Genomic DNA, 26,319 nt, shown 5'->3' with positions numbered 1-26,319 from the left:
GTCGTTCTCCGTGGAAACCTAAATCCATAGTTTAATCCTTTGCTTGCTTTTAATTAAAGCATTCATTAGCAAACGTAGCTTGTTTCCGTTTGAAAAAGAAAGAAAGTTCTTATAATGAAATTTGACTAAGGAATTTTAAAATACGGGTTAATCGTTTCGTATTAAACGGTACTGATTAGAAGTGATAACGAAAGAATTAATAATATAGGATTCTTACCCCTCGGATGGCGGACCATGGAGAGAGCTCAGTTTTAATTTAATTTTACATTTCTAAACTTTACACTATTCCTCTAAAAATTATTCTCCCAATATATGACATTTTTTCGCTTAAAAATGAATAATTAGTTGGCTAAATAGAATAATTAGGGTATGTCAGAGCCCAGTTCACCGGTTAAAGGTTAATGTATTCAATGGACACTGTAATCTTCGAGATGCTAATGTTCCACTTAACAGTGGTTGTGTTTCGAATAATTCGACGAGGAAATATTAAATTGTAATTGGGTCTTTATATTAGGTCATTGCATACGAAACGGCCGATTTCGAGGCATAAAAATTCGACATAATTTGATAATATAAAAGTACCGTAAAATGGCGTTTATACGACATAAATTCACAGCCCAAAGCTGAATGAAAGTAACTACATAAAAAAAAAAAAAAAAGAAGCTACGAATCCAACGTTCTCAGATCCAAATACAAAATCGATAATTTGATCTCTTTAACGTAATTGTAAATGAGAGTATCGAGGAATAATTACACAAATAATATTAATGCGGGCTGCTGTACATCCAGTCGTTAATAATAAATAACGCACTCAGCAACCGGTCTTTTAAGAGTAAATAGTAGCTTGATTCGTAATATTTACAAACGCACATTGATCCTCATCTATTTCTGTTTGGACACGATTGTATGCAGTTCCAGTTAAATCTTCAGGGTATTGGAATCACGGTTAATTGTCTGGAATGCACTGGGTATCGGACTTTAATCTTCGTTACTTCGTAATTGCGCGCCGTAGAAATATAAATTTCACAGCCGTTTTTCCAATTAAAAATCAGACGAACACCGTATTAAGTACTATGACGCAAATCATCTTAAATGACTCAGAATTTCACTTTGAAATGATTTCTACGGTATTTCTGGAGGTTTTGGAAGAATTTTGTGAATTAGAACAATTATCTGTGTTAATTAGTGGTTCCAGGCTATTAAGCCTTCGAGGACTCGCTTGACTGATTGAAATTTATTTTACATAAAATTAAGTAACATTTAATTGCAAAGAAAGAGGGCAATAGTAAAAGGAAATTTCTTTTCATATTTTTTGACATAGTAAATGAGAGGCTTATAAGGGGGCCCCCCTCAAAATTAAGGCCCGAGTTGTAGTCCCCCTTAAATCCCCCTTAACTATTTTATGTCAATATAAGTTGAGAACAAGCGGTCACTAGAATTTTTATTCCATGATATTAAAAATTAATTATGGAAATTGTGGTAACACAGAAATAATTAGCTGTAACGTAAAATTCTTAGAACAAGTGTCGTCAGAAGCTCGTTCGAAATATCCTTAGCAATCTCGAGCGTGAATAAACTTCATCGCGGCATCGAGGAGTCAAGCAATCAATTAACTAATGTACTAATTACTGCTACGAGTCGACAGCTGTGAGCACGGTTCAAAGGAAGCTGGTGTTGAATGAGACCTTTATAATCACAGAAAAGTGCCATCTTGTAGAGTTCCAACTGGTACACATTCTGCCACTTTTATAAGCCATTTCTACGCTCTCTTGAAACGCAACGAGAGACCTCGTTAAACTTCATTTTCTTGGAGCTTCTTGCTTTAATTAAACCATTCCGGTGTGCCACATTATTTTCCTAGTTTTCCTCGAACGTGTGAAACCTACTGCCAATCATTAATCGTTAATTAATCAAAGTCATTAATATAAATATAAATTTTTCATATTTTTCACTGTAATCCATTTCTTTCATTTTAGATCACTTTAATTTAATTAATCTTAAGTTATGAATATGAGGAGAAAAGTGACAATTATTTTTCCAAATTTTTTTTTCTAAATTTTCATTTCCAAATAGCGGTTTCACGTTTGTTCGCACATTTTCTTTCTTTCCCCTCGCGTTACACGACCGTGGTTCGCGATCCGCTTCGCGAGCATGGCAAAGTTGCAGCTGCAACTGCAGCTCGTTCGTAGGGTCATCCACGGTGCAGGAAACAGGAAATCCTGAGAAGTGAAACCAAGCAGAAACGTCGGGAACACACAGTGCCGCCACTGTCTAAGGATTCATAGCGGTAAGACAAGATTGAGTTCTGCTTGCGTTTCACTCAGAAATCTCCTATACTAATTTTTGACAGTGAAAGATGCGAAGTTGTGGTATATCGAGTTTTATATATGGTTTAAATTGGAAAGAAAACTTTTCACCCCTTCTCGGCGAAATCAGCCAGCACCACGCGACGGTGAGGGGCTTAATAGTTTAACTAAAATATTAAATATCTTTTTTCTAAATTTCAGTACGTGGTACACTGAATTTCTTCTGCGAAGCAGTATAAATTTCCAATGCGTTTACTTTTGCTTTCCGTTGGTGCATTAAAATGCACAGTTAATATACCCGTACCGCGAAAGAAGAAAAAAAAATGCAACGAGAAAGTAAAGAATCGTATATACAAGGTATACCAGGGTATCTGAGCGATTGCTTCGATCGTAAATCGCGACTGCTAATCACGAAATAACTAGTCGGCCATGCTGGTTGCTATAGATCGTTCGATAATATGAAATAACGAGTCTTATAGAAAGCATATTGCACAACGTCCTTAACGAATGCTTTACACTTGCATCGTTCTTTTTTCGATACAAGATCTTGACTTCGGTATGCGCCGGCTGTAGCGCCGGGACACGAGCGAAACGCATTCTTCGAAATTATCAATTCGCATGCTTGCATAGGTTCTTATGTCATAGCCGGGTAGAAATAGATGAAAATAATCCCGGTGAGAAGTTGTAGAAGTTGAATTCGATTGAAAGGAAATTAAAACTCGATTAATCTTATTGATCTTATTATAATATTATAGTTATTAGAATAATTCAAAATTTGAATTTTTACATATTTTTCTTCGAACGAGAGATCGAAAATTTATAATATTAGAAATATTTTACTTATTTTTAATAAATACGAAGGCATAAATATTTGTAATTTAGTATTTGAATGGTTAACGTCTGGATTACCTAAAGTAAAGATTAAATTTCCATCAGTCGTAGAATTTAAAAATAAGTAACAAGCATAATAAGGAAAGTGGTCGTATTATGGTCCCGTACTGAGTATGACCTGTTTCTGAAAGTTTCCATGAAAAATGACAAATAATACCCTAAACTAGACTTTCGTGTGATATTTTGTACAACAAGCAGGTTTTACTATTTTATTTTTAAAATGACGTTAAATCACAATTAACGTATCATTTTTTAATTTTATCTTTACCTTTAGAAATAAGAAACAAAAAAGATTTCTCGTTACAAATAAAATTTCACCATGACGTCTTATGACATCATCGGTCCTCAAGGTATTGGAATACTTTCTATAGCGACTGTACGTTTCCAGCTGCACAAGATCTCGCTGCAACTGCAAGAACCGTGCATGAAAATTGCCACGTGCATTTAGAAATAACGAAAGGAGCAGGTACAGGGTAACAGGTGAGCCGAGCTTGGATGGTGCAATTAAAAATTCAGCATCTCGTTTGAGCGGAACGGGAAGGGCCGGTTGTGTACCGGCCCAAGAGGCGCAGCAACTCCTCTTGCAGATCCGAGTCCTCCAATTTCTGGTAAACTTCCGCAAATTCCTCGTCTGCGCCCTCTGCCAGTTCCCTCGTCGATCTTCCGGCTGGCTAACCGACAATTAAACTTTCATAACCTGTTCATTAGCGCGAATTAACGCGGTGCGCTAACTCATCTGGATTCCGCTAATGCAACGCACTTAATTTACAGGGACGTCCGTGCTGCTTCACCCTGGGGGTGTGTGTTTGCTCTCCATCTCCCCGGAGGACGCGTCGACGAAACGGAGACAGAGGATAAGCGAGATCATAAACGGCACAGGAGAGAGAGAGACGGGATGATTCGTGCGGGGCGAGGGAGAGAGAGGGGAATAAATGATAGAGGAACGACAGAGGGACATTTAGAGACTGATGGCGCAAACCTTTTAGGCAAACTAATGCATCGAACCTGTTACTACCACTGTACATTCCCTTCTCCCTTTGTACAACAGTGTACTCGTGTGTACCCACCAGTTGGATTCGTTATACAGGATACATGCCTTCTGCCAAAGTTTCGGTACCTCACCTTTAGGGCGATGAATAGTATTGGATGTCGAAGAAATTTTATTGGGGGTCGTTTCAATGCGTATAATGAAAGAATAACAAAGACAAGGCAAAGGTAATAAAATGTAATTGAGCACAAGCCGGAGGATCGCGAACCTAACGGGAAGTATATTACCCTCTTTAGTTCCATCGTTTCAGAAATATTTGTTTTATGTTTTTTTACCATTCAGGTAAAATCAAAACGTACAATAATTTAAAAAAATAATATTAAGAATTCTGATTTTATACTGTAACCAAATTCTCATTGAAATACTCTAGAAATATTTCTTATGCAATTCATGAGATACCATAAGCTAGAAGTAAAGTGAGAAAATGAGCAGTGACCTTTGGGGCCCTGTGATAAACGAGGCCTTGAGCTGCAGCCCCAATTAAAGCACGTATGTATGTACATAGGTATATAAGGTCTTCCCTGTTAGCCGAGAAGGAATACACGTGTGTGGCAATTACTTGCTCGTTCCCGCCTACCTGTTCGACTAGTGCGTGTACACATAATTACAGTAGGGAATTCGCAATTATTAATTTAGCTGATACACCACAGACCTATATGCCGACCGTCTCTTTTGCAGGTGATGAGAACCATTTCGGAGTAGAAATTAATGTTCAACCTTGTGTACCATTTAAACTCTTTTATTACGCATGGAACATTGACGCATTATGATATCGTTGAGAAATTGCTGTCAAATAAATTCATTTAAGAAGACTATATACATTGTACCACTTTGTATAGGAACAAAAAAAAAAAAACGAAATGGAAGATCTAACGGCTGTCCGACTTAATTACAAGTCAGCATATGGAGCGGACCCCCGAGTTATACTCCCCTTTCCTCCCGTAGTATGAATATCGCATTAAGTCATGAGTGAGAGATAACTTCGGGCAGGGGTGTGCCCCAATGGGAAACTACGAATTTAATAGAATAATAAATGGACCCGTCTGCGTAGTCCCAATACCATGGGATGATATCGTACGCGAAAGACCGCCATACGATAATTTTGACTTTTTCTTTTTTACCAGCAGTTTAATTTTCTTCGATATTTCTCCGGTACCCAGCGCCGGATTAAGAGGAGCCCCGGGCCTCTTGTTACAGAAGGTTTCATTACAAATTTTCCATTTACTATGTCAAAAAATATTAATTGAAGTTACTTTATCTTTAATTTTATTTAAAAGAAATTTTAATTTCTGAACCAGGTTTATCAACCAAGGTTGAGGGTGATAGCCCTAAGGCCCCAGAAATCATAATTCAGCCCTGCAGCTGACAAAAACCAGGATATATCCACGCCGTATTCGTAATAACATATTGGAAATATATGTAAGTAGGAAGTTGACTGGTTCGAACTTTTATAACAGTAATCACGATAATGGTCGATATCGTGGTGGATCTTTTAAAAAATTTTAAACCACACATTATGGATCGTAATATCACGCCTTACGAAAGATACAACGTTTCGGATCGTGGATGCTGCGTTGTTCGGACGTTCCTTTATCCGGATCGAAATTTTCCTCGTGTAGCCGGAGCATTATAGCGGCTTTCTGCGGCCAAGTTTACAAAATAAACAGAACCGTCCCGTATATCCGCCTCGAGGGACGATCGTCGAGCACGTGCAGTGAATTTGTTTGAAACGTTGTAAAAATTTACCATGGAAGTGCGTAGAATCTTCTGGATTTAGCTTCTCATACGATAACAAGTGGTAAGTTTAAATTGAAAAATGCAACAGTTAAATACTGAATTAGTACTATATTATAATACGTAGGTTCGTTTTTAGATCAAACAACTGAACCTACCTCCTCCAATGTAGGAAGGGGGTTGAAAAATATTCTGAAAAGCGTGGGCAACGTTGTTCGCTCTCCGTGCAATTTTCAGCGCACAGACAACACGAACGGTCAGGGCGCATGTTAGCACAGTTTACAGAATAAACACTCACGGTTGGTAGATCGGAAAGGACGAGGCGAGGAGGTAGAGGCAGCGTCCGTTGTGCACTGATAACACAATTAGCTTGTCTCGTCATGCGCGACCTCTGATAAGGGATTCCCTCGTCCTCTCTGAACCATCATCTCCCACCAGCCGAATTTCTCGTCGCTTCTCTATTTGACCGAGTGCCTCTCTATTACTCTCGTCCACTTTAGTCGCTCGTCAGTCGAGTAAATCCAGACGAGAAGATCCCTTGGGAGTACATGGCGTTTCAGGGACGCGCGATAAAGGGGCGAGGGGATAGTTTAACCCTCTCCTCCTCTGTGCGAGAAGGGACACAACACACGGGGTGAACCGACCCTAACGTTAATACCTTCCGGCAGGTTTTCTTCACTTGATTTATTCCACAGGGGACTGGAATCGCGTGGCACGGTACGCACGTGCGTGCACACGCACGATCGTGCCGGTTTTCGCACGAACACCAGCGAATCCGAGGTACGTCGAAAGGGGGAGGACCTGATGCTACCGACCGAGAGATACTTTAACGAAGTCCACCGATGTCCAGATCGTGCCCTCACCGACAAATTTCGCGAGGGATTAACCCCTGTATATAATATACTCGTTCACGGGAACACGGGTGTGTTTGGTGAATCGAGGAAACTAAGCTAATCCGTTGGTAAATTGTGGAACAAGAATTTTTATTACGGTTGGGGGAAAATCAGGTAAACGGGTATTTGTTAACAGGTGGATGTAAAGACGGTATAAGTTTAGGAAATATTTTCTTGGATAAACCAATAAAATGCAAAAATATAAATTTTGAATTTAGGTATCTACCCTGTTGAAAAGTAATTAAACCAATTTTAACGTAAATTTATACATATAGATTGCAAAACGATGATTTCGCTTAAAAAGGAGTATGTCAGTAATATTTTTAACCTAACCTAACCTAATCTCATCTGTTGACCAATCACAAAAAGTTTCTCAAAGGATAGATTCCTGAATTTTAAATTTGTATTGTCATCCTCCATTTCAGAAATACTTTTCATTCGCATAGGTTTCGATTCAAAAAATTGGTTTCCCAGAGGTAAAGTTTAGATATTTATTTTTTCTTAATTATTAATAGAAAATTCGATACGTCTATCAGCAGTGATCTCCGGCGTTAAAAGTCGCGATAGAGAAAAAAAAATTCCTTTGAATGATATTTTTGGGGTCAATCGCGCATGGTGGTGGCACGAAGGCAAAGGGAGCATCGTGTCACGGTGGCTGCGATTGAAGAGAAGAGGCCACCGGGAAGCGGTAGCCATAGGCGGAGGCGCAGTGGAGCATAGGGGGTGGCAGCGGTATACGGTAATAGCATAAATTCGTGGTTGTGTAGTCGGCTCACTGGATGCCGACAAGGAGGGGGAAGGTACAGGCCAGGAACAGCCCGAGTGTCGGAAGAAACGACAGTCGCCACTCGACGTCTGCATCGAACGGAAGGTAGCTGCTCTGTGCGCGAACCGTGTATCCGTTCTTCGATCCAGAATAAAAACTGGTTTCAACGTGGATCATGATCCCGATGAAACCGATCGCGACGGATAAACAGCCATTGAACTGTCGTAGTTCGTACATTCTATCACGGATTCGTGAACGTTGAAAGGTACGCGAAAAAAGGACACTTTCTATTTTTTATGCGAATCATCGTGAATGTAATAAACAGTGACAAGTAAAAACGATATAACAATCGAGAAACATTCTTCGAAGTGCATCGATCGTCGGTAAAGGATCGGTGTGATTGATTTTGGAATAAAGAACTCGTGATTGTGGCGGGAACGAGAAGAGGGATTCGAACGTGGCACGAATGCCAACCGAAAAAAAGAAGAGCCCGTGAAAGTGTCGGTGCGCGGGACAGAATCGAGAGGACACGTTTACCAGGGCCGACCGATCGAATACGATCTATCGGTGGAACAGGTGCGAGCCACGTTTCCGTAGCTTGAGAACCAGGTAGCCCTCGGCTGAAGTTAACCACGAAGAAAGGAGACCGTGTGAAACGAGACGCCTCGACACGAGCAAGGATGTGACCAGAGAATAGACAGGGTAACAGGATTTTTCTCGTGCTAGTGACAAAAGTTCTCTGAATCGGCCGACTTTTACCTCTATAAGAAACGCCTCGTGCCTGTGACAGTGAATTCTTTTTTCTTTCTATCTCCTTCCACGTGTGTTTCTTCGTTTTCGTACCTGACCAGTACGCAGCTGATCGTTCTAGTGTTGTATGAATCGTAAGAAAACTGACGCGTAACGGCCGTGTTTGTTGACATCGAGGAAAAGTGATTCGCCAGTTTGTAAATAGACCAGAGAGGGCGCGAACCACGCGAGAAACCAGGAACGAGGAAAAGATCACGCTCAATAGACGTTTCATCAGATAACGTCGAAAAAGCTAGTTCGAGACAGGAATTCGAATGGTGAGTTTATTTTTTTCTCTATTTATTTATTCTCTAGCTACCTGTTTTGAAATTACGCGGGGAACGTTGAACTCGGTGTTGTCGAGTGGTTTTACATATTTTTTTAAAGGGTGAATTTTCAAATAGCTGGATTGAGAAGCATGCATAAATAACAGCTGTGTGTCGAGTTATTCAGGAATAGTAAAGAAATAAACTTGTACTATTCTGAGTGGTTCTGTTTTATAAGTTGATGTTGGTTTTATTTCGAATCATCTGGAACGATAGCTTTTTCTGACGAGTCGTTAAGTAACGATCTGTCATTAAACGTTGAATAAAAAAAAGAAGACGTTCTTGCGATTTTAGTGTAGACTTTGAAAGTGAATATTTAGAACCAGTTGTCTGTCGGCCATTTAAATGGACTGTGTTTACTTTTGAACAGAAAGAAACTACTGTTCCACTTCGTATTTCAAATTATTTATCCAGCTGTTCCTGGTTAGACGGTTTTGAACGTTTTCAAAATTATTCTCCTAATAATGTAGGTGAAAAAATGTTTAATTAACTAGTTTACACTTGAGAAAAATCAAATACTATATTTAGAGGTAAATGAAAATTAGAAGCAAAAATAATTAGTAAATAATTACTACTCTGTTTATTACAATATTTAGGATATTTACTATATTAGGGTACAAAAAGGGTATAACGGGAGGGAGGGTTAACGAGTTAATGAATAATTTAAATTTAATTTCGAAATTTTAAGCATAGCAAAGTTCGAGTGTGCAATTTTAGTCAAAGCAAATTTCTCTAAATTTAGTTAATCTCGATTATTATTGACTCTGTATCCCCCACAGTTAACGAACCAATTGCAATTAAATTCCAAACCTATTGAAGCAATTAAATTATGATATGGGATGAATATTTTCTTGGAAATTTTAGCAAGGCACACATTTGTGTACATTAGATAAGTAGCTTGGCCTGATTGTGGAAGGGTTCCGTGGTATTTGTCAGCGATACTTCCGCGATTCTAACATCGACAAGTGGATTGAGGTTATTGTTACGGGCAATAAATCGATGGCCGCGATGATTGAGACAGTTACGTTGACCGTTTGCTATCTCGATTAATGGCAGTTCGGAGTGGACGGTAGCGCATGTATGTTTGTAAACAAATGACGTGATGTATTGGAAGCACAGCCGGCTGTTGATATCACGGCTCTTTGCGTAATTATTCTGTTTCTCGTTCGCCGTTTGCTGTTCATTCACACGAGAGATAGATCACGTCCGAGGAGCGTACCGGAAGAAAATAAAATACGATCCGTATGTGCACGCGTAGCTTGAAACCGAGAATAGAAAGCAGGAAATGCGAAAATCTCGTAGAAAGTCATTCGTTTCGGAGTTACGATATTTAACCCAGTGACGAACGTAAGCGGACTAGCGGCTACCAGCCGACGCTGCTGCGCCATTTTGAAACGCGTCAATAACCTATACGGGAGGATTAATCTCCTTTTTTCAAATTTCTGATATATGAAAGTTAGCGTACCATAATTTTTGTAGATTAGAATCACAATTGATCCTGCGACCGTCATTAACCCTAAAAATTAATTATAATAATATGTTCTTAATTAAGATCTTAATTGTATCGTAACGTAGGTTTGTAAAGAAACAAATTATCAGAATAATAATTGTATCGTGACGGTGAAAAAAGAAGATTGAAACTTTTGCATATTTCCAATCACTGTACCGAAATTGATAGTACTCGACGGAAGAGAATTTCCATCAACGACTACACCCGTGTAACCAGAGCAGTCCAGGATACACGTATGGATGATCGATTAAAACCGTAGCACGAAATCGTGTTTTTGTTTCTTTGCAAATCCTATCTGGCGAGGTTCATCGAGCCGCCAATAAAACTCAATAATCCGTCCCGGAAATATCGGTCCCCTTTGTTCCCTCTGGACTAAAAGGATGAGTCGTACACCCAGGGAGAACCAGACGAGAAAAGGAAGCGGAAATATTTCACCGCGAGTTGGACGTTAATCTGACGTTGAACGTATATCTGCCCTGTGACTCTCTTCTAATGGTCAAAGACATTAAGTTCCTAACTTTTTACGGTATTATCTGTCCCCCCCCCCTTCCCACTACGCCAGTTTATCATCGTTCCTTGCTTCATTATCTTTCCTCGATGAGGACTCATCCCCAAAGCATACAAAATACCGACCGGTACGGTTTCCAGTGGTTCTCATCCTTTAACTTCTTTCTGCATTAATTGTAAGTTGAGAAAGACAATGTTCCTACAACCAGGTAGAATTATCCCTGTAACGGTATTTAACGGTCGCTTACGTAGCCTGGGAAACGCAGGAACAGCCATTTCCATACGCTAAATTTTATAATTACCGGCTTTGACCCACCGGAGAGAGACAAAATCAAGTTCAACGTCGAATCGGTCCTCGGATCGTAAACAGATTATTCTCATGGGACAAACGACCGCGGATAAATAATTCCTTGTGATAGGTTCGGAACGTATTGTACCTACAGTTTCGATTTCCCATTGGTTCGCCAGGATTTTAGAAGGGTTGTAAAACGAAATTTGACCGGTAGGAAAACTGGGTATAAATACCGGCTTAAGGGGAGGGCGAGGTTGGGCTACCCCAAGGAAACCTGAAATTTAATTATTAAAATCGTGTAATAAAAAATACACCATCATCGAGTGGGCAAATTTTTATATGGATATACTATTATTGAGTAATTATTACTGGGGGTCCTCGCCGGGGTGATAGGCACTGAGTATATTTGTTATAACATTTTTATAAACTTTATTTCTTTAAGTTATCTTTGTAATTAACATTCCTGTCGTCATTACAATAACAATTCATTATACGATCATTGAACAACCATTTTTAGTCTGTTGCAATGATCAGTCGTATCTCAGGAAAATACAAATTGAGTACACAAAACAAGTTATTCGACAATTAATACGTTGTATCGTTCTAAGATAAACCTTGAACTTTCTATCGCATACCCACGAACTTATTAGGGGGTATACCAAAGTTTTTATCTTCTTTGCAAGTTTTTGCTTTATTTTTGTACCATATACAGGGTGTTTTATAAAGGTTTCTGAAATTTAATAGTTAATCGTCGTTTGATACAATTTTTCATTGTAACTATAATTAATTCGTGGAAACTTCTTTGTAAGCAGGAAACTCGAATTTAAAATGTTTTATGGGACGAAGTACTTTTTCTTATTTTCTCGGTAATCTTCTGGTTATGTTTTACAAGCCGATACCTGTTCCGTGAACCGAGTCCTAAAATTTCGAGTAGCTGATCGATAAGAAGCGTGTCCCGAAGACAAGTTCGGCCCTCGAGGTCAGAGATACCAGGTTAATGGAGGTCAGGATCCGCGTTCAGGTCGCGTCGAGGCCATAGAAAAGTAGATTGCGATCATTCGTCGTGAGCCTCCTGTACTTTGACTCGTTCTTCTTACTAAAGCTGTCGGTGCAGCTTACAGTCACGCAGGTGTAAGCCTTATGACAATATTATGACTATCTATGACGAACCGTTCCGTTTTATGTCCCTACTCGTGGAGCTCTTTGAGTTTATCCATCAATTTTTCACTACATCACTACATAAAAGTAAAATAAAATAGCATACATGATATATAAATTTGAAGCTTAAGATTTAGCCTTAAAGTAAAAAGTCCCTGGTTTTCGCTAGGAAAAAATTTTATCCTATTAGTTTTAATACTATAAAGTTAGGTGTAGGCATGATAATCGAATCTATACTTGATGTCACGAGAGCCCATAACTGCGAAAAGACCAGTTTTCGTTCTTTTCTGCGCATTGTCGCTCTGATTGGCGATACTTCCAGCGGAAGTGGAAAGCGATTGGCGGATCGCTTTCTCCCACCATCGCTGCGTTCCCCCACCATCTTCCAACCTGCGCGCTTAGTTATGGACTCTCGTGACCTCAAGTATATTATCCATTTTATTCATTATTATCCTAATCAATTCGCTTTGAAATGAATACTAAACATAGTAACTCTGGATGATTTAGGTTATGGAATCTTATTTCCCTACGCCGCCATTTTTCCTAGAGAAGCCTACTATGCTTAGTGCTGTACAGGACGATGTTCTTTAAGCGCAAGTTAGGTATTATGGCAACAGCACGAATAACTGCTCCTCGCCTTAATATTACTTCACACGCGACTGCACATTGTGTGCATACATTTGCATTCTGTATATAGTCATACACACGGGGTTAACCCAGCGATTGTACAACACTTTCTAACGTGGACTCGATCGGAATATCGGATTCGGCGTCGATCTTGATCGTGCAGGACGATCGCCACCAGATTCATCTCACGTTCTTCTTTTTTCTTCTTGCGGTTTAACGACAAAAGTGCACGCGAATTGGTACCATTGGCTCGACCATGACACTCTTTTTTTATTTTTATTTCCAAGCTGTCCGTGTAACCGTCAAAGAAATTCATCGGGAATGTGAGCAAATTTTCGATGAACCCGACCGACATATCGGACGTGGTGAAAGAAATCGCGTTGATTGAAATGCGATTTCGTAAATCATGCCAGTCGGATCCTCTTTAGTGGGTTAATTAAGACGATTTTCCTTTTTACGGGTCGCTCGTGGATCATTCGAGTTTCCCAATAATTAATGCCCGATAAAATTTATGGATCGTTTTGCAATTACCCATTGGCTTTTAGACGAACCGAATGAAATACGATCAAAGATGCTTAACGAGGCGAGAAAACGGAGGATAGTTTTTTATTACTTTGATGCCAATCGGTGTCGTAGCCTGTTAAGTTTTCAATGATAAACGGTCTGAAGGTTTGCGACCTGTTGATTACATAATTGTTATTTATTGTTTTCTTTTTCCTCTTTACTGCATTTGCAACTAGCATCAGTGGCGTAACTAGGTAGGGGCCAGAGTGGTCCTGAACAATTTCTTTATCTTATTTATTTATCCGATTTTTCTTAGATTAAATTTCAGAGCTTAAATATTTAAAACCATCATCGAAATATAGTTACCCTCCATCAATTTAAATGATAGCCTTTCCAAAACACCCTTTGTCTGAATGATATTCAGTTATCTATAATACCAGACACGACCCCTGGAAAATACGTGTATCCATCGTAGCCAGAAATCCATAGTTGAATTTAAATGTAAGTTTAGATTTATTCTGGCTACAGAAAAGGCCACAGCTGCGCTTAGACCGTATCGGTTTCGAACGAAATCTCTCGTATAGATGTACCGTATACAAACGTATAGAAAGAGGGTGGTTGGAAGGGGTCGATAATTGTGACAGAAATTCAATCCTTTGGATGCTGAACCTAATGCCCGGTACTGACCACCAATTCAATCAAGTGCCGACCAATCGTAGTCCTCGATACAGGATTTTAGCCTAGGATCGTGGCGAGGGATTTTGTTACGGTTCGGTGGGGCTAAATAAAATACCATGGAACGTGTATGTATATCGTCGAAACGAAAATAGGGATTAACTATTCAATGGTAAGCGGGGAAAAGTCGAACTGTAGTTGTATGAAAGCCTTCCATCACATTTCATCTAAATTACTATTTCCATTTCCACTTTATTATATTTTCCTTATTTTGAAAATAAAATCCTGAGAATTATAATTCTTTTTCCCTTGACGCCATTTTTTCCTAGGAAAAAGGAGAGAGCCCTCCATGCTCAGGGGTGTGCAAAAGGGAATATTTCACCGTTCCGTTTTATTTTTTTATATTTTTTATAGGTTCTCCTTAGATCTAAAACAAATTGACCTCCGTTGCCCCAGGGTGTACATAGCACCTTGTCGATTCTAAACCCAACAGAGAAACGTTATTATTGCGATCACGGATATAGCGTGAAACTAAATTTCTCGACTTTTCTTTGTATCGGCACTGATGCGGAGAGAGCGTGTTTCGCAGGTCTCTCAGTCGCTACGTAACCCAGCCCGTAACAAATTAACAGCACACGTGTTTCGCATTCGCATCGGCCTACTCCAAAGACGGTAATAGAACTTTACGAACTGGTGTTTCAAAGATGAAATCAATCGAATCACCGTATCTCTTCTCTTCGCTTGTAAGAAAGTTATAATACCTCGAAATATGAGGACCAATCACGTTTCCTTTAAAGTAGAAATCGAAGAAAAAGCTAGTCTACCGACCACTCGACAGTTTAATGTTACGGTAAATGTGTGCTCTAACAGTTTCGAGAAGGTGTGATGTTCGAAGAAACCGTTTGTCCTATCAACTATTCGAGCAAACTGTACACTCGCGATCAAATCATGATTCCCTAAGGAAAATGATGATTCAGGAGAAATAAGAATTTTTCAAATTTTCATTCTGACATTAATATTAAAAATAATTTTTTTAAAGCCTTCGTGACATTTTTACGAGTACCATGACTTTTGAATAAAACTGTATATAACCGTGTGTTATACTTTCTCGTATTATAAACGGTTTTCACGTTCAAGGGCTGATTGTTGGTCAGCGTATTCGGTAAATCCTGCAATATGTAGGCGTTGATTTTTACCAAGCCTCGGTTTGGCACACGAGCCTCGTCTTTTGACCTCATTCGGGGATCGTGTTGCGACGGTGTTGCAGCTCGGTCACGAAGAAGGTAAATTCTTCGAAACGGAGAAAGGCCGAATGAAATAGTAACGAGGAAGACGAGGTTGGAAAATATTAGAAGGTTACTCCGTTGCTTGTTAACCTGGGGGGCGAAGTTACGTAATGTCAGGATGTCCGTTCGTCTGGTTCATAAGGCATTCAGTGAGCAGCTACCGCTTCCACCTCGCCGGAACAGTTTTAAATCGCGCCTCGGAGCAACAGAGTACTGAGCTTTTTCCGGTTGACTCTTAGCCTGTTCCGTGGCACGTGAACAAAATGATCAGTGATGTAGGAGAAAAAAAATAATATTAAAAATCTTTGATGCTAATATTAGTATAAAATACGATAGGTTTAAAAAATATTTTACCATCTTTTAGAACAGAATAATTTTTTAAGAATTCGACTCGAGATTTTTTTTTCTTGAGAAGCTAGATAGATTAATTTTCCTTTTTCCTTAAAAAAGAAAAAATAATGTTTTCAACGTTACAGAATAATTTTTTAAGAATTCGACTCGAGTTTTTTTTTTGAGAAGCTAGATTCCTTTTTCCTTAAAAAAGAAAAAATAATGTTTTCAACGTTACAGAATAATTTTTTAAGAATTCGACTCGAGTTTTTTTTTTGAGAAGCTAGATTCCTTTTTCCTTAAAAAAGAAAAAATAATGTTTTCAACGTTACAGAATAATTTTTTAAGAATTCGACTCGAGTTTTTTTTTTGAGAAGCTAGATTCCTTTTTCCTTAAAAAAGAAAAAATAATGTTTTCAACGTTACAGAATAATTTTTTAAGAATTCGACTCGAGTTTTTTTTTTGAGAAGCTAGATTCCTTTTTCCTTAAAAAAGAAAAAATAATGTTTTCAACGTTACAGAATAATTTTTTAAGAATTCGACTCGAGTTTTTTTTTCTTGAGAAGCTAGATAGATTAATTTTCCTATTTCCTTAAAAAAGAAAAAATAATGTTTTCAACGTTACAGAATAATTTTTTAAGAATTCGACTCGAGTTTTTTTTTCTTGAGAAGCTAGATAGATTAATTTTCCTTTTTCCTTAAAAAAGAAAAAATAATGTTTTCGACCTTCCAATCCTTATTGGAGGCTCTTAAAAATATGAACCACAGTATCCAGAGTGAATAAAATTCTAATTTCCTTCGTCAGCATCGATTTTCACGAAAGACAGGATATTACCAGCATTCTCACGATCGCAATTTCTCTTTTTGCAACAATCATCGTGTGCTGGATCCCTCCTCTAGTTCCACTTGTTCGTCAATGGCTAACGGAATAGAGAAAACAATAGGAATCTACGTAGCTCGTCCAGTACAGCAATTCCTGGGATTATTGTATTAACTTTACCTCGGTGTAAATGCTTCTTTTGTTAGGATCTTATCCTTTCACCACCAGATTTCAAGGATTTCCTTCGTTCCTTACTTACCTGTCTCTCCTGTAAGATCAATCGAACGAACATGATCACGGTGTACAGGTAGAGTGGTTGATCCCAGCTATTTAAATCTCTGTTTACCTGTCGCACGAGTCGATTCCAGGTATTTAAATCTCTCTTACCTGTCGCACAAGTCGATCCAGCTATTTAAATCTTAATTGCCTGACACATAAATTGATCGGATTCTTGAAACACGGGTCGATTCTCTTGTCTTTACAACCTTCTCTCCCTATTCAGATTTAGAATTTGTCATAGGTGGTCATTAACCTTACAATATCTTATAACAGTAAAATTAAAAACATGATTTATATAAAATTGCATTATTTTAAAATAGCTGTTGGATATAATGCATTGAAAATTCTAAACGAATTAGATCCAACTATTGTTCTCCATTTCATAAAACAAAACGCTGCTGCATTTAGCACACTGACGACGAATGAAAAATTTGATGCAGTGGATAAATCTTTTCTTTTTGCCACAATAAGGCATTACGGTCCTTCCGGTTGGCCAAGCATCCATATAATTCGTCGTGCTCACATGCTTCAGTTGGTCACTGTTCCAGTCAATCATCTGGGTCACGTTTTTATCCCACATTTAATGCAAAGCGAATCAATTAGACGATCTTTGATTACGAGGGGTGTGTACACACGCCCCTCGTCATCTGGATAAATGATCAACGAAGCCCTTTTCCTCTGATGCCTTGTTAAATTAATTTTCCCACGAACGTTGACGGAATAATCAATTTTTATTACAAATTCCATTTAAACAACAAAAAAATTGTCTTCCTTTAATTATTATAAAAATTGTCGGTGATATTTTCCATTTCCGTTTCCCCTATCCAATTATTTTCTCCGAAAGGAGTTTCGCATCGTAAACCCGAATTACCGGCAATAAAGTGAATAAGACGTTAAAATCGAGCTTTCCTTTTCTACCGGCACGAACGAAAGCCATAGGCGCGAAGATTTCTTCGGCGTCGACTAGGAAATCTAGGGATATCCAGATGGAAGAAATTCGATCGAGGGGAAAATCCCGTCGTACTCGTAATTATTGGCAACACTGGCCACGATGTTGCCACGAAGGTACATAAAGTGGGCCAACCAGTGTGTGGGTCAGTGCCAAACCACGTCTCGGACTCGATCTCGAGGGATGAGGCTTTCTCAGGGCCAGCGACCGCTACCGGATCAACTTCGGATACTACTACCGATCGATCGATATTGAGATCGATCTACGACACTTGGCTAGTGTTACATCGTTGTATAATTTGTAATTAATTACCACAACCACAGTCAAATAATTTGTCTCGCAAGGATAAGTCTAGCTGAAAGTTAGAAACCCGAGTTAACACATTGGGTCAGGCAGGATTTTTTTAAGTCCACCGTGGATTTTTTTAAGTTGTAAAATTTGGTAGTAAATGGTAATCTTGTCCTCAAATTTGGTATCAGGTCTTTTCGTGAATTTCTTCTTTTAAATAAGGGTATTTATCATTTTAGGGTAGGAAAAATTTCACCCTGTAGAAAATTATAGGAATTTATTCTTAACGAGTATCTCTTCGATGGAGTAAATTTGCAGACTCTAATAGTTATCGATAGATATTGTTATTTGAAATATTAAAAGTTTTATTAGGTATCAGGTATTTTCGTGAATTTCTTCTTTTAAATAAGGGTATTTATCATTTTAGGGTAGGAAAAATTTCATCCTGTAGAAAATTATATGAATTTATTCTTAACGAGTATCTCATCTCTTCGATGGAGTAAATTTGCAAACTCTAATAGTTATCGATAGATATTGATATTTGAAAGTTATCGATAGATATTGATATTTGGTATCAGGTCTTTTCGTGAATTTCTTCTTTTAAATAAGGGTATTTATCATTTTAGGGTAGGAAAAATTTCACCCTGTAGAAAATTATAGGAATTTATTCTTAACGAGTATCTCTTCGATGGAGTAAATTTGCAGACTCTAATAGTTATCGATAGATATTGATATTTGAAATATTAAAAGTTTTATTAGGTTTTAATACACTCGAGCAGAATATGTACTTGTTAGAGTATTCGTTCACCGACAGCTTTTATGGAGAACTTTTCTCCGCTAGACTTCGGGCCACGAGTTCTCGCGTTTAATTGGAGCTTCGAACAGTATCGGTGAATGAGAAGGAAAGGTTAATTAGGAAGGAGGCTAATTGGCGAAGTAGTTGGAAGAAGGGAGTAAAACGAGGAGCTCTGTAATTGGGATTCTGATCTTGAATAGATTATTAGTGGATGAGGTAGTTCGATAACGATTGAAGTTTGGAGGAGAAACTGAGAAATGATTTTCCCTTGAACTAATATAGAAAATTGAGTCTATTATCTTTAACCATCAGAGTTATGACAGATATTACTCCTTAGAATATTAAAAATCTTATTTGTTATAATAAACAAATAGATTTATGTATATTTACTTGACGTAGTCGACAGTATATTAAACGCAACAAAGTTTAATAAAAAAGAAAATTAATAAACTTTTTCGCGGGAGTAACGAAGCCTCTCCCTATATCGCCATTTTCCTTATTGTTAGAGGAACCTATCATGCAAGCAAAAGACCGCGTTAACAACCATCAGGGTTTTTTTTTTTTTCTGGTATGAGCGATACTTAAATCACTTTGAGACACGATGCTCCGTGCAAAGCGGTCTCACCAGCCTAAGGCTGTCGGTCACTGACACTGTTTCACAACGGGCTCGACGGTCGTGTGTCACGTAAGGTAGAATCGAAAAATAAGTGAAAGATTCGTAAAATTCAAAACAGTCTTGCGACTAGCTTCCTTAAAATGGTATTCGAGTCCAGTTTACCAATTCGAGTCATCGAGAATAACTAAATAAACGAAATTTGAATATCTGGACACATTGGGCGGTTTATTTTTCAGTAAAAGACACAAAGGATCTAAAGTTGTACCATGGGGTTCATTGTCTCGTTCGATTAACCAAGGCAGAGTGCGAAAGGCCACCTTCACCTGGTGAAGGAGCTTGGCTTTTCCGCGACCTTGAGGAGTTTCAGTAAAAAAGTGGCGACGAACGTCGAGAAGGCAACGTTTCGCTACCATAACAACTCTCCAAAGAATATTCTAAAATTTAAGATCACCCACTGAACGATAGAACCAGATATTCCACGCGCCATTATTCCTTGAGATTCTTCTACCTTTCTTTTCTTTTTTACTTCTCACAAGCTCGCATAAAAGTTACCTTCGTTTTATCTGTTTTCTGGCTGTTCAGGCCAATTCAACCTATTTAACCTAAAATATTTTTCAAATTTTTAGTTATATCAATTCTTGAAATCTTTATAATTTTTTATATGAAATATCTAATTTTTTAACGCTGGAAGGAGGCATCGAAATCCCGATGGGAAAAGTTTGTCCCACGCGTCTAGGAGGGTTAACAGTCGGGTCAATTCGTCAACTAAACCAGTTAATCGGAAGAACAGATGCGATCGTTTGAACCGATAGCCCGTTTAACTGAATTATCCGAGATCGATCGAGCCCGTTTATTGGCTTTCTCGAAACGAATCTGGAAGATTCCCTACGGGTACAAGTCGGTCGATCCTTATCAAATTGCATTTCAAGTTGGCCAGACGAAAGAAGGGAACAAATCTGGAAAGGTAATTATCTCGATTTCGAGACGCTGCCGCTGCGAAAGCTTGGCAAAATTAAACTCGTAATTCGAGCGACGACTTTTGTTTCAATTAAGAAACGGTAATGGCTGTTTCGCGTACTTTCCAAGCGTTGCTCTGTTCAGATTACTTTACGTCTCATTGTATTTAAATCGGTTGCAGTTTGCGTTTGCTATCGATCTAAAACCGAGACGAAGGAAATGCAAATGAGAAGAGGAGTTTCCGCGACTCCTATAAATCTGGCTAGTTTAATACTGTTCCTTGGAATTTTCTTGCTGTTTTTCTTCGTTCTGTTCGATATCAATCTTGTGATTAACGTAGGCACCAAGTATCTTCATAAATTTTCATAACTGTAATCTGTAAAGTAGAGCAGATGTGCCCAGTGTGCTAAGGAAGGAATATTGTTATCTAATTCAATCTAATTCAAGTGGTAATTAATGAAAATATTCTAAAATCATCCAAATTTACCAGAGTACACTTTAAAATGAATACTGAGAGATTGACGAAGAGAAGAACCAATCGAGACACGTGTCTGAGGCATAAAGTCTCAAAGCTGTCGTGTCTGAAACGTTGGAAAGCTGAAAAGGCTTGTGTCTAAGAAAACCGCAATGAAAGCTTGATCAGCGTCGAGCTCGAGGAAAGATGCTGCTGTACTCAGAAACTGAAACTCTTCTTCTTCCCATCCTCTCTTTCAATAATATATCTTTGGCCGTAGGCCAAAACTTTCCAGACAGTTGGGCGCATTACTTGACATGGCACGAGGCAACGTTATCGAAGGAAAAAGCTCATCCCGGTGGGAATAATATTTATGGTTGGCGAACGTTGATGGAAAGAGGATGGTATAGGATCGTCGACATTGAAACCGAACAGAAGCGAGACTAGCTACCGTGTCTGCCTTATCTTTGGCCCTTTCCCCTTGTTATCCACCGTTCTCTCTGATATTGTGGCTCATAATGCGACTTCTGTAGGTGTACTAAAGAAAAATAAGGATAACGCTGAGCAATTTGTGCCAGGTTTCACCTTTTAAACCGATAACGACAGGAAATTCTCTGTACTTTAGGATGTATCTGAAAGAATGCTATGTTTTATGGAGCTATAACGTGTACTCTGAGGTACTGTGTTAAGTTTGAGAATTTTTCTAACATTATTAATTATGGAAAAATAATTCTAAAGGATATATATTATTTTTCTCATCGAGAATTAGGACCGAAGGAGTGACCTTAGTTACTTCTAATTAGAAATACTTAGATGAATGAATTACTTTTGAAAATTTTAATAACAAATTTTTGAATATGTCGGAGTTGAAGAAAAACTGGTCCCATAAAAAGGAATTCTTGTTGATTTAGTTGACAGTAGCCGAGGACCAAAGGCTTCTGGACTTATTTCGGCTTATCTCGGCTCAATTTGTTATCACGTGACATAGAAAATTATAGAATTTATGGATTTCTTTGGAGCCGCAGCAGATGCTGCCCGCTCCACGATAAATTTAAGCAAAGAAGTAGGGTGAGCTGTCGTGTGGTAGCAAGATTTATGCGTAAAATTCAGGAGCGGCGCGTTTAAAACGTTTGCGGTAAAGGGAAAAGGGATTTGTATTTGAACACGTGTTTCTGGAGTACACTCGAAAGAAAAATTAATATTTATTTCAGCAAGTGCTATAACTAATTATTCGATTTCTAGCAATTTATTGATAAGCAATAAATTTTTATATTGCAAACAATTCTTAAAATTTTTAAATTCTGAAATTCTAAAATTCTTGAAATTCTAAAATCTGAATGTGGAGTTGATTCATCCCAGAAGACCAAAAACAGTTTCAAATATTTTGACTATTAGCAGAAGGGTTAATGCAAAAGATGTCTCAAGTTCACAGTTATTTTTAATCGTCTTGTAAAAAGTTTACGGACTACGTCTCTCATTAAACCGTGTTTTCGATACGTAAAATGTTTCGCAATGGTACAACATTCAACATGACAAAAACAATGAATAGTCTATCAAGAGCGCAGATAAACTCGGGACGCACAGTAAAACGATGACAGCCGGCATTTTATTTGTCGCATGACTTTGATCTCGTGTAACAATTTGTTTTAATAGACTGGAAAATCCCGTTTGTTCTTCAAGGACATTTATTATATCCCTGTCGTACCGTGTTTATGAAACTCCATTATGAAAAATAAGGAAAATTTTCACGACGAAGAAGAATTATTTTTAATGTTGTGTCTTTCATCTGTACTCAAAGATCATCGTCACCGATAGCTATTATGTATCTCAAAAATAGTATCGTTGTTCAACGAGCCAGCATCGAAGATTAAAGTGACCATGATGTGATAAAGCGTAGTCACATGCTGGATTATTAACGACAAAGTAATCAACGGCAACAGCCGAGAAATTTATAGCTTTTTAAACGCTAGATCAACAGACACCGCTCAACAGAGGAGGGAACGATGGCAATAAAAACGTGTATTTTAGTTGAGCAAAATTCAAACGGATTCTGGGTTTCATTGGCCGATTCGTTATTGGAAAATTTACGATTCACTCCTGGCGAAATTCGTCGTTAAGTTTAATGGGGCTGATTCACCCCCCTCGAAACAATGAGCGTTCTATTCTATAAATTTCTTTCTCCACAGTGACTATTAATGTAATAGTAATTAATTACTGTAATTCTGTTAATAATTGCTTCGATGAATTAATCTTTGATTCATTAATTAATGTAATTTTAAATATAGTTAATTCATTATAATTATTCGAGTAAAGCTAATTTACGATATGTAGAGAGAAAAAAGGTGTATTCTTCAACATGGTACTTCTTTTCTAAGAGTGTGCGAAAGATGGGGAAAAATGAAGGAAAATAGATCAAGTCTTCCTCCTTTCATGGTTCGCGTGTATCTTCGATCATAAGAGTGTTATATCGGAAATTCAGCACCTTTTCGATGGAAGAGATAGCGTGAAAAAAGTCGAGTGTCATTCTTGTGCCAACTTCCTCTTTCTTTGAAATATCTCTCGCCATCGGTCGATTTAGCACGTTTCTTCGCATCGCGAAACATATACATTTATTTCATTCTTACTCTCTTTAAAGAATCTTTTTCTGACAATTATAAGATAAAATATTAAAATTCTATTAAAAATACAAAACTTTTTTTCTTCATTTTTTTGCACTCTTCGTCATATATTATAATAATTAAATTATAGAGTATTGGAGGAAATTTTATAATTTTGAGGCATCAATTTTTCTCTACATATTTCGCCAATTTGTTTTTGGAAACGTAGAAAATTTGGTTTATAGAGGATTAACTTTTTTACCATGAATGACAATGTAATAATTAAATTGCGAGACATACGAGCGATTTGTATCTCATGTCAGACCGGAAGTGGGTCATATCGCCGTCACGATTGCAGGAGTTCACACTTTCATGACACAGTGATTGTGTTTCATTACGAGAAAACAAATATGAGAAGCATTTATTACGCTGAGAGTAAACTTAATATGCATTACGCATTTAAATAAAAAAAACGGATAAACAAATATTCTTCAATTTTAAAGCAAAAAAATTATTATGCATGGGTTTGGGTATTAATTTATTTAAAGAAATTTTGTATTTTGTTATTAAAATTGTTACATTTTCTACTTTGTAACAATTGGTGTAACTATGTGGACTGGCCCCCTCGTCATTTTAAGATTTGAAAATGAAATTTCAGATTTTTGAAATTCCGAAATTTCAGAATAACAAAATTTCCAAATTTCTAGGGGACCTGACCCATCCCAAAATATCCTAGTTACGTCAATGTTTTGTACCATTTATAAATAATTGCAATTCACAGAATCTTCAATTAAATAGCTTTAATGCTAGTACATTTCGAACGAGAGTATTACGTCTTGCAAAGATTCCATTCTACTTTGATAGAGGCATTCAATGATTATCTCTCCGTATTTAGAACAAAAATGCTACGAATGAGTGATTCACGATGGTTTAGTAATAAACGAGAACGAACTTAACGCAATAAAAGCACATTTCACGCGCTATTAACCGTAGACGGGTAGAATGGTGTGTCTATGACATTACAGATGCATTGTAGCCTGTTTCGTTAAAAAGTTTCATTTAGCTATTAATTAATTTTCCTTCGGTGTAAAAATTGCAATTCCTCTGTAACAAATATTACCTGCTAGTACCTGTTCATTTAAAAACATTCTTAATTCTTGATGCCCAAATTTTTCCCTAATGCTTATTAAATATTTCTAATTCACTTTCATTATTTATAAATATTTTCAAAGATTAAAAATAATGTTTACTCATTTTTGAAAGAATATTTCCATAATTTCCTGATTTTTCCCTAATGCTTACTAAATATTTCTAAATCACATTTATCATTTATAAATATTTTCAAAGATTAAAAATAATGTTTACTCATTTTTGAAAGGATATTTCCATAATTTCCTGATTTTTCCCATTTTTACGATTAGTCATTTCTTTAATTTCTCTTTTACTTTCACGTGATTTAAACGATAAGAATTCGAGCCAGGTGGGTAACGCGATTCGAGTTGACTACCTTGGAAGATCAATTGCCTTCCTTGGATCGCACTTAAATAATACACATTATTGTTGCTTTATGACGTCGAGTGCTGACAGATTAATTACCTTACATAAAACTTCGCTGATGGCACTAAAGCGAGACAGTTGGTCCCAAGGTCCCGGTCGCAGTTACGTACACACCGTACCCATAAATATTAAGGAAAAAGGGGGATTGTTAATGTCAATATTGTTGTACGGTTTATTCCGTTGTCATACGTGAGATCTACAGCGGCGGATTAAGGGGAGCTTTAAGGGAACCCCCTTCCAAGCCTTTCATTTACTATATGTCAAAAAATGACATTATCTTTACTGTTGTCCTTTCGCTTTACGATTAAATGTTATTTAATTTTTATTTAGAATAAATTTCAATCACCCATGGGGGACCCCAAAACATTAACCCCTTCGGCTATGATTTTTTCGATAATTAGCAAAAAATTTATTGTTTCAATTTAAAAAATTAAAAATGGGAATAAGCTAGAATTAAGGAAAATGAAATTTAAATTATCTTAGTCTTCAACATAGCAGAGTAACCTTTACAATCCAGCAATTCTCAACTATTATATTACACATATTCTATAAAGTACCCAGGGGATAAATGATAAAGTTCAAGCTGGTTTCATGGCATTTGGACAATGGTGCTATGTATCATTTTTTTTTTTTTTCTTTTTTCACTCCTGATAGATCCCGTTGGAACACGTTAATTCTTTCTAAAGCGTGCGTGTTCCTTTTCCCTTTTCAATATTTCCACGTGAAAGAAGTTCAATGTGCTGGCAGCTCGGTATAAAAGTCTTAAAGGCATGTACGTACACAACGAAACACACTCGTCGTAATCGTAGTTCAATGCACACGAATATTGAAAGCGTGTTCCTTGAAGGGGGCAGGTTCACAGCTCAACGGGCAAGAATGTTTTTGTCAGGTTCCGAAGAAGGCACCAGCCCTCCTCGTATATCCTGTATTTATTAGATTCCGTAAGAGTATCGTGAATCCTGTGCGATGAAAGAAGGAATAATTTTACAAACGCGATACGACTTTTTTGCAATTCGAAGGATAAAATAATGAGGATAAACAATGCGCCAAAGTTCCTTAAAGAACACTCTCTAAGGATTAATGTTACACGATTTCTCGTTCATCAAACGGTGTCTCAAGGTTTTATAGAAAATTCTTGTAAATGAAAGTATGTGGATTGATGCAAGAACATTTGCAACGATCAAAGTAGTATGATGTGATTTTTCATGGTTGATGTATGCCGTGGATTTCATGGCTGCTTAAAAGAAAAAATGTATAAATACCTGTGCAAAAATGTGGTATGCTATAAATAATTATTGTTTAGAGAGATTTAATTACATAATACATAGGTGAATTGAGGAGGTGAATGGCGGACCATGGAGAG

The 26,319-nt window shown here is 37.6% G+C and overlaps 1 protein-coding gene across 9 annotated transcripts in view; it reads left to right on the top strand.

Annotated features, from left to right (window-relative positions):
- Positions 1 to 26,319, top strand: part of LOC117602446 (uncharacterized) — a 46,668-nt gene that overhangs the window by 6,632 nt on the left and 13,717 nt on the right. Inside the window, exons 3-6 of one of the 9 annotated variants that reach the window (XM_034320479.2) lie at positions 3,969 to 4,833; positions 4,924 to 5,445; positions 5,544 to 6,043; positions 6,119 to 8,705. The gene's annotated coding sequence lies outside the window, so the exon portion shown is untranslated. Of the gene's footprint in view, positions 1 to 3,968; positions 5,446 to 5,522; positions 6,044 to 6,106; positions 8,706 to 26,319 lie in introns of all 9 variants that reach the window. The other 8 variants (XM_034320480.2, XM_034320483.2, XM_034320481.2 and 5 more) reach the window with 8 other exon arrangements.

The sequence above is a fragment of the Osmia lignaria genome, chromosome 13, assembly GCF_051020975.1.
Source record: "Osmia lignaria lignaria isolate PbOS001 chromosome 13, iyOsmLign1, whole genome shotgun sequence".
In the NCBI taxonomy this organism is placed as follows: domain Eukaryota; kingdom Metazoa; phylum Arthropoda; class Insecta; order Hymenoptera; family Megachilidae; genus Osmia; species Osmia lignaria.
This window is presented reverse-complemented; position numbering and strand designations above follow the sequence as displayed.